This window comes from Sciurus vulgaris, assembly GCF_902686455.1.
Source record: "Sciurus vulgaris genome assembly, chromosome: 14".
In the NCBI taxonomy this organism is placed as follows: domain Eukaryota; kingdom Metazoa; phylum Chordata; class Mammalia; order Rodentia; family Sciuridae; genus Sciurus; species Sciurus vulgaris.
The window spans coordinates 29,378,390-29,384,789 of record NC_136475.1 but is presented as its reverse complement, the minus strand read 5'-3'; the positions used below and the strand labels follow the sequence as shown (position 1 = coordinate 29,384,789).

Here is a 6,400-nt window from a genome sequence, read left to right as displayed (position 1 = left end):
ATTTCCCAAAGTGATTCCACCATTTTACAATCCCATCAGCAATGTTTGAGGGTTTCACCTTTCCATCTCTACCAATGCTTTTTATTGTCTTTTTTATTTTAGTTCTTTTAATAGATATGAAGTTCAATTTATCAATAGTTAATTGATACTTATACTTTTGGTGTCATATATAACAAACCATTGCCTTAAAAAGATTATATATTTTGACTGTTATAGTTTGGATTTTGAATGTCTCCAAAAGCCATGTGTAAATGGTTTGGTCAGGAGCTCCCGTTTTGGTAGGTTGAGGAAACTTTGTGGGGTGGGGCCTTGTAGGAGGTCTTAGGTCATTGGTGAGCATGCCTTAAAGAGATTTGTATCCTGGCCCCTTTTTCTCTTTGCTCCTTGGCTGTTGAGGTGAACAGTGTTGCTCCGCCATACCCTCCTGCCATGATGTGCTGCTCTGCTGCAGGCCCAATGCAACAGGGTCAACTGATTATAGATTAGAACCTCTAAAAACTATGAGCCAAAATAAACCTCTTGTCTTGTAAGTTGATTATCTCGTCTATTTTCTTATAGTGATAGAAATCTGACTGAGACAATGACCAAAAAGATTAATCCAAGGTATGCAAGTTTGGTCTAACATTCAGAAATCATATCATTAGAAAAAAAGAATGAACTCACATGGTTCATTCTCAATAGGACACAGGGAAAGCATTTGACAAAATTCAATAGACTTTGATGATAAAACACTCAACAAACCATGACTGAAGGAAACTTCTTTAAATGCACAGTTCAAGGTCATTTAGATATCCTTGTAAAGAATATCTATGAAAAAATCCCCAGTTAAATAGATAGAAATAAGATAATGATGTCCACTTCATCACTGCTATTCAACATTTTACTAGAGGATCTGCCAGGAATATTTAAGCAACGCAATGAAATAAAAAGCATCCAATTGGATAGGAATAAGTATGACTATTCATATATAACATAATTTTGTATGGTGGAAAATCCTAAGGAATCCACTAAAAAGATCACTAAAACTAATAAACAAGTTCAACAAGGTTTCAGGATATAGGATCGTATACAAAAATCATTGCATTTATGTACATTTCAACAAATATAAAAATGAAATTAAGAAAAACAACTTCATGTACATAGCATCAAAAAAAAATAAAATTCTTAGGAATAAATTTAACAAAAGAAGTACAAGCCAGGTGCAGCTTGGGAGGCTAAAGTAGGAGGATTGTGTCAATTAGCAAGGCCCTAAGCAATTTAGCAAGACCCTATTTTGAAAAAAGGGGAGGGGCTGGAGATGTGGATCAGTGGTAAAACACCTTTGTGTTCAATGCCCAGTACAAAAGAAAAGTACAGAACTTATAGTCTGAAAATTATAAAACATTGTTTAAAAAAATCAAGATCTATATAAGTAGAAAGACATGTATGTTCACAGGTTGGGAGATATAAGATGCTTCAGAAATAAATAATCTCCAATTTTTCTATAGATTAATACAATCTCTGTCAAAATCTCAACTTTTTAAAAAATATTTTTCTTAGTAGTCAATGGCCTTTATTTTATTTATTTATATGTGGTGCTGAGAATCAAACCCAGTGCCTCACACATGCCAGGCAAGTGCTCTACCACTAAAAAGATCACTAAAACTATAAACAAGTTTGGAAGCCACAACCCCAGCTCCCAAATCTCAACTTTTGAGTTGGCTTCCTTTATAGGAATTAATTCAGTGACTTAAATTTATGTGAAATTTTAATGTAGTTCTTACATTCAGCTCTATAATCCATCACCCATCTGGGGTTAATTTTTATATATAGCATGGAAGTAGGGGTCCAACCTCATTCTTTCTTCTTTATTCCCCACTCTATTCTTTGCATGTGGATACCCACTTGACTCAAAGCCATTTGTTATAAAGATAATTCTTTAACTCATTAAATTATCTTGGTGATCTTGTTGAAAAGCAATTGACCATAAACATAAGGGTTTATTTCTAGACTTTCAATTCTATTCACTGACCTATAAGTGTTAATTGTCCAACATTTAATGTATTTATTGATATAGCTATCAATAATTTAGGTCTACCATCTTAGGTCCCTTCTATCTCCTGTTCTTCCATTTCCCCTTTTTTTGTGGGGGCCAGCCTCCTTTTGGACTATTTAAGTATTCTGTAATATTCCATTTTAATTCATAAATTATCTTTTTTCTTTTTTTTTTTTTTTTTGGTACTTAACCGTGAGCTACAGCCCCAACCTTTTTATTTCTTTGAGATAGCTCTCACTGAGTTGCTTAGGACCTTGCTTAGTTGCTGAGTTGGGCTTTGAACTTGGTGATCCTCCCGCCTCAGCCACCTGAGTCACTAGATTACAGGTAGGCACCACTATGCCTAGTCATCAATTGGCTTTTTGACCATCTTTAGTAGTTGAAACTTTGTTGCTTTTACAATAAGGTTGTTGTAGTGATTGCTGTACAAATTACAATATACTTACTTAACCTTTCATAACTAAGTTAACTTTTACTATTTCCACATAGGTATTGAAACTTCACAGTTATATAAATTCATTAGTATCAGTTCATCATTGATCTTTATGACATAGTTAGCCATGTATAAAACATCTATTGAAAATCCCAGTAGGTAATCTTATAACTTTAAATAAATGTGGATATTGTATAATTTTGAAAGGAAAAGATAATCTGGTGTTTTTACATAGCTAGTTACCATTTTCTATAGCTATCCATTTCCTGAAGAGTCAAATTTCCCTCTGGTAACATTTCTTTCAACCTGAAGAACTTCCTTAGTATTATTTTTATAGCAGGCAGTTTCCCTTGGTCTGAAATAAACTTCTTTCTTTTTCATTCATGAAGAATATTTTTGCTGAGTATAACATTATGGGTCGATGGTTGCATGGTGTTCATGCCTCCAATGAAAAATCCGTAGACATTCAAATCATTGCTCCCATGGGTATAAAGCGTTTTCTCTGTCTGATTTCAAAGATTTTCCTTAATTTTTGACTTTAAATACTTCCATTACAAAGTCTCTAAATGTGGTTTTCTACAAGTTTGTATTGCTTAGGATTTGAAAATCCTTAAATTTGTTAATTTGTGTCTTTCACCACATTTGGAAGAGCTTTAGCATTATTTCTTCAAATATCTTTTACTGCACCAATACATATTTCTTCTCTTTTTTTGGACACATATATTGCATCTTTTGATTTTTTTTTCATATATCCCTAAGACTCTGTTTATTTTTCCCAGACCATGATTTACTTGGTTTATCTTTTTTTTTTCTGTAAAATTATTCAACACTTATTTTCTAAAGTTTATCATTTTTACAAAACAAAACAAAGAGCAGGTATCAAAAACAGTAGAGTTTATGGAATTTCTGCACCAGTTTTCACATAAGTCAGTGATTATGAAACTGGTAGCCAACGTAAATACTAAACACAGGCTGATTTCCCTCTTGGTCATATGCTTTTGGGTGTTTTTTTTTTTTTTTTTTTTTTTTTTGAGCTACTCTGTAATAATAGCTTTTTATAAGCACCAGTCACTTTGTGAGAACCAATTTGGTGTGTCCAACAAAGTAAACAATTTTTTGCTGTGTGGCATTTTCTCTTTTAAAAAAACACTGAGCTGTACACAGAATATGTTATTTGTTTGGATCTGAACCAAATCTTTTGAGATCCCAATTACCCTGAAGAACACTGAGGACATTTATAGGGCATACTAAATGATATATTAAATATTCATATACATCATCATAATGTCTAAGGCGGCTACTATTCTTCTAAAGAAATAGTATTTCATTCAGAGGCTGCTCAGAGTTTGAACTGTATCATAGTTTCTACTTCCTTTCTGATTTGGAGTAGTTTCCCCAAAGGGAGCCATATTATTGAAACAAAAGTTTTAATATCATGCCAAATAGGCTCTGATATTTTACAGATACACCTGTATAGAACAAGATTCCTTGTTCTGGACCCTGGGTGACTACAAAGAAATCAAGAGACTATGAAAGGAAGTAGCATTTGTAAAACGCATAGCATAATTAATTTGTGGCAAGCAGAAATAAAAGTGGAAATTAGTAGTGGTTTTTACTCTCCACTTTTGCTTAAATAAGAGAAGTATGGTCCACTTTTGCAATTACTACCTGCCAGTTTCTCAAATTAATAAATAAATATATACATATATGTAAATATATGTATTAAAAAATAAAAATCGCTTCCTCACTAGCAATGAGTTAGGAAACTGGCTTCAAACTCTGATCAGATACCTCAGTATTAGTCAAAAATAACATAAAAGAGCACAGAAATCAGCTGATAGGGATTTAAGATTGCACAACTAAACCTGACTGTACATGATACAATACACAGACTGATATACACATCATTGAAATGATTATGAGAGTATGAAACAATCCTGCTGAAGCCAAATTTCTTCCACATTATCCCAATTTTCATGAAAGGAAATCTGGTATGTAATTCTCTTCTTTATAGATGTGAAAAAGGAAGCAAGAAGGCAAGAGCTGAGAGAAGCAGATGCTACCCACAGGGCAGCGGTGGCATTGGGTTGTTTTGGTCTTTGTACCAGCAATTCCCACTCCCGCGGTGGAGCCAGTTCCTGCTGGACTACACTGTTTTCCTTGCAGTCAAGACACGAACATGGATCCTACTCCTCCAGCAGCAAGTGCTTTTTCATGCCATTGTGGTAACAGCACTGCTATTGTCAGATGGGCTCTCAAAGCCCTTATAAATATACTTCATTAAGAGATCCACACCATTCTTGTCCAGAGATTGAACGGCCTTTTCAATATTATTAGCTTTAAAAAAATGAGCATCTTCAAGACAGTGCTGCCTGCCGGATCCTTCACCGCCAGACTCTTGGTGTTGACAGGGGGATTTTTCAGAGCTGCCTGGCGAGCAGGCGCCATGTTTCCTGGCCGCAGGCAGGAGTCCACTTCGCACACGTCTGGCCCGGCCTGTCAGTCGCCTCCGTCCTCCTCGTCCACGAACTTGTTCTCGTCGTACTCATCCACGTCCACCTTCCGGAAGCGGGCCGACGACACCGTGTTCTTCGACATCCCGGACCCAGACCGTGGCAAGGCCTCCTCCGTCCTGCCTCTAGTTCAGCTCGCCCGGCCCAGCAGGAACCCACTACCCCGCCGGATTCCTACTTGGTTTTTCTAATTGGATAATTTCTATTGATTCATCTTCAGTTGTATTGCTTATTCTTTTCTCTGTCTTCTCTGTTATTGAGCCTATACAGTAAGTTTTTCATTTCAGAGATTGTACCTTTTCAGCTCTGAAATTTTCATCCAGTTCTTTTTTATAGTTGCAGTTCTTTGCTGAAATAGCCCTTTTCTGTTCATTTCATATGTATTTTCTTTACCTCATGGAGAAAACTTATAAAAGTTGCTTTAAAATTTCTGTCTGGTAATTCTGCCATCTGAGTTATCTTAGGGTTAGCATTTGTTGCTTATGTTTTCTCTGAAGAATTATTGACATCTAGTTCATTTGTCTGTTAAGTAATTTTGTATCATATCTCCCCCTACCCCAATACCGGACATGGAACCCAGGGCCTCATGCCTGCTCAGCAAGCACCACTGAGCTACAACCCTAGCCTTTGGATTGTATCTTGTACATTATGAATGTTGTGTTGGATAAACTTTGAATCTTCTTATAATACTCTGGAGAATGTTTGTGTTTTTGTTGTAGCAAACAATCAACCTTATTAGGCTCAGAATGTAAGTTCTGTCTTGCCTTCTGTAGTCATTCAAATCTCAGTTTGGTTCTCTAAGTCTCATTATACAGCTGTGGATTTATCTTATTCATACACCTTTAGAGGTTATTCTGAAAGTTGTGCAGGTAATCATTCTGATATTTGGTCACAGTGGTTCAAGTATTTGCATTTGCCCATACATCACAGTTCTAGGCTTACACTGAGACTTATATGGGTTCATTAACTAAATTAATGGATCTCCTGCTCTGGCATGCTCCCCTACAGGATTCTCACTCCATTCTCAGACCTGGAGAGCCCATTTTCCTGTTTTTGCAAGCCACAAACACTGGACTTCTATTTAAGTTTTAGCCACATTTGCTTCTGCATTGTTCCACAACTAGGACCCAGCTTTGGGGCAAGATCAGAAGAGAAAAGGAACTACAAAGCAAAGTTCAACTCCATGTTGGTTGCCTCTTTAATTTTTTACTTTCCTCCATCTGCCTGCCTTTTCCTTCTTCTCTTTGCAGAGACATTTTGCATTTTGTCTAATGATTTTAATCAACTGGAGAGATGAACTGGATGGGTCTTAAACCACCATGCTAAAATGTAACCTGCCATAATGTTTAAGCACTGATTTTTATTCTAACACTATATTTATTCATTGTGTATTCTAATGTCACTAGTTCCTAGCTATGA

The 6,400-nt window shown here is 35.9% G+C and overlaps 1 pseudogene across 1 annotated transcript; it reads right to left on the bottom strand.

The window, feature by feature from the left end:
* Positions 1-4,247: 4,247 nt before the first annotated feature.
* On the bottom strand, positions 4,248-5,073 carry LOC306644083 (actin-related protein 2/3 complex subunit 5-like; annotated as a pseudogene). Its single transcript has one exon. The product of its transcript is annotated as an actin-related protein 2/3 complex subunit 5-like (transcript).
* Positions 5,074-6,400: the final 1,327 nt, after the last annotated feature.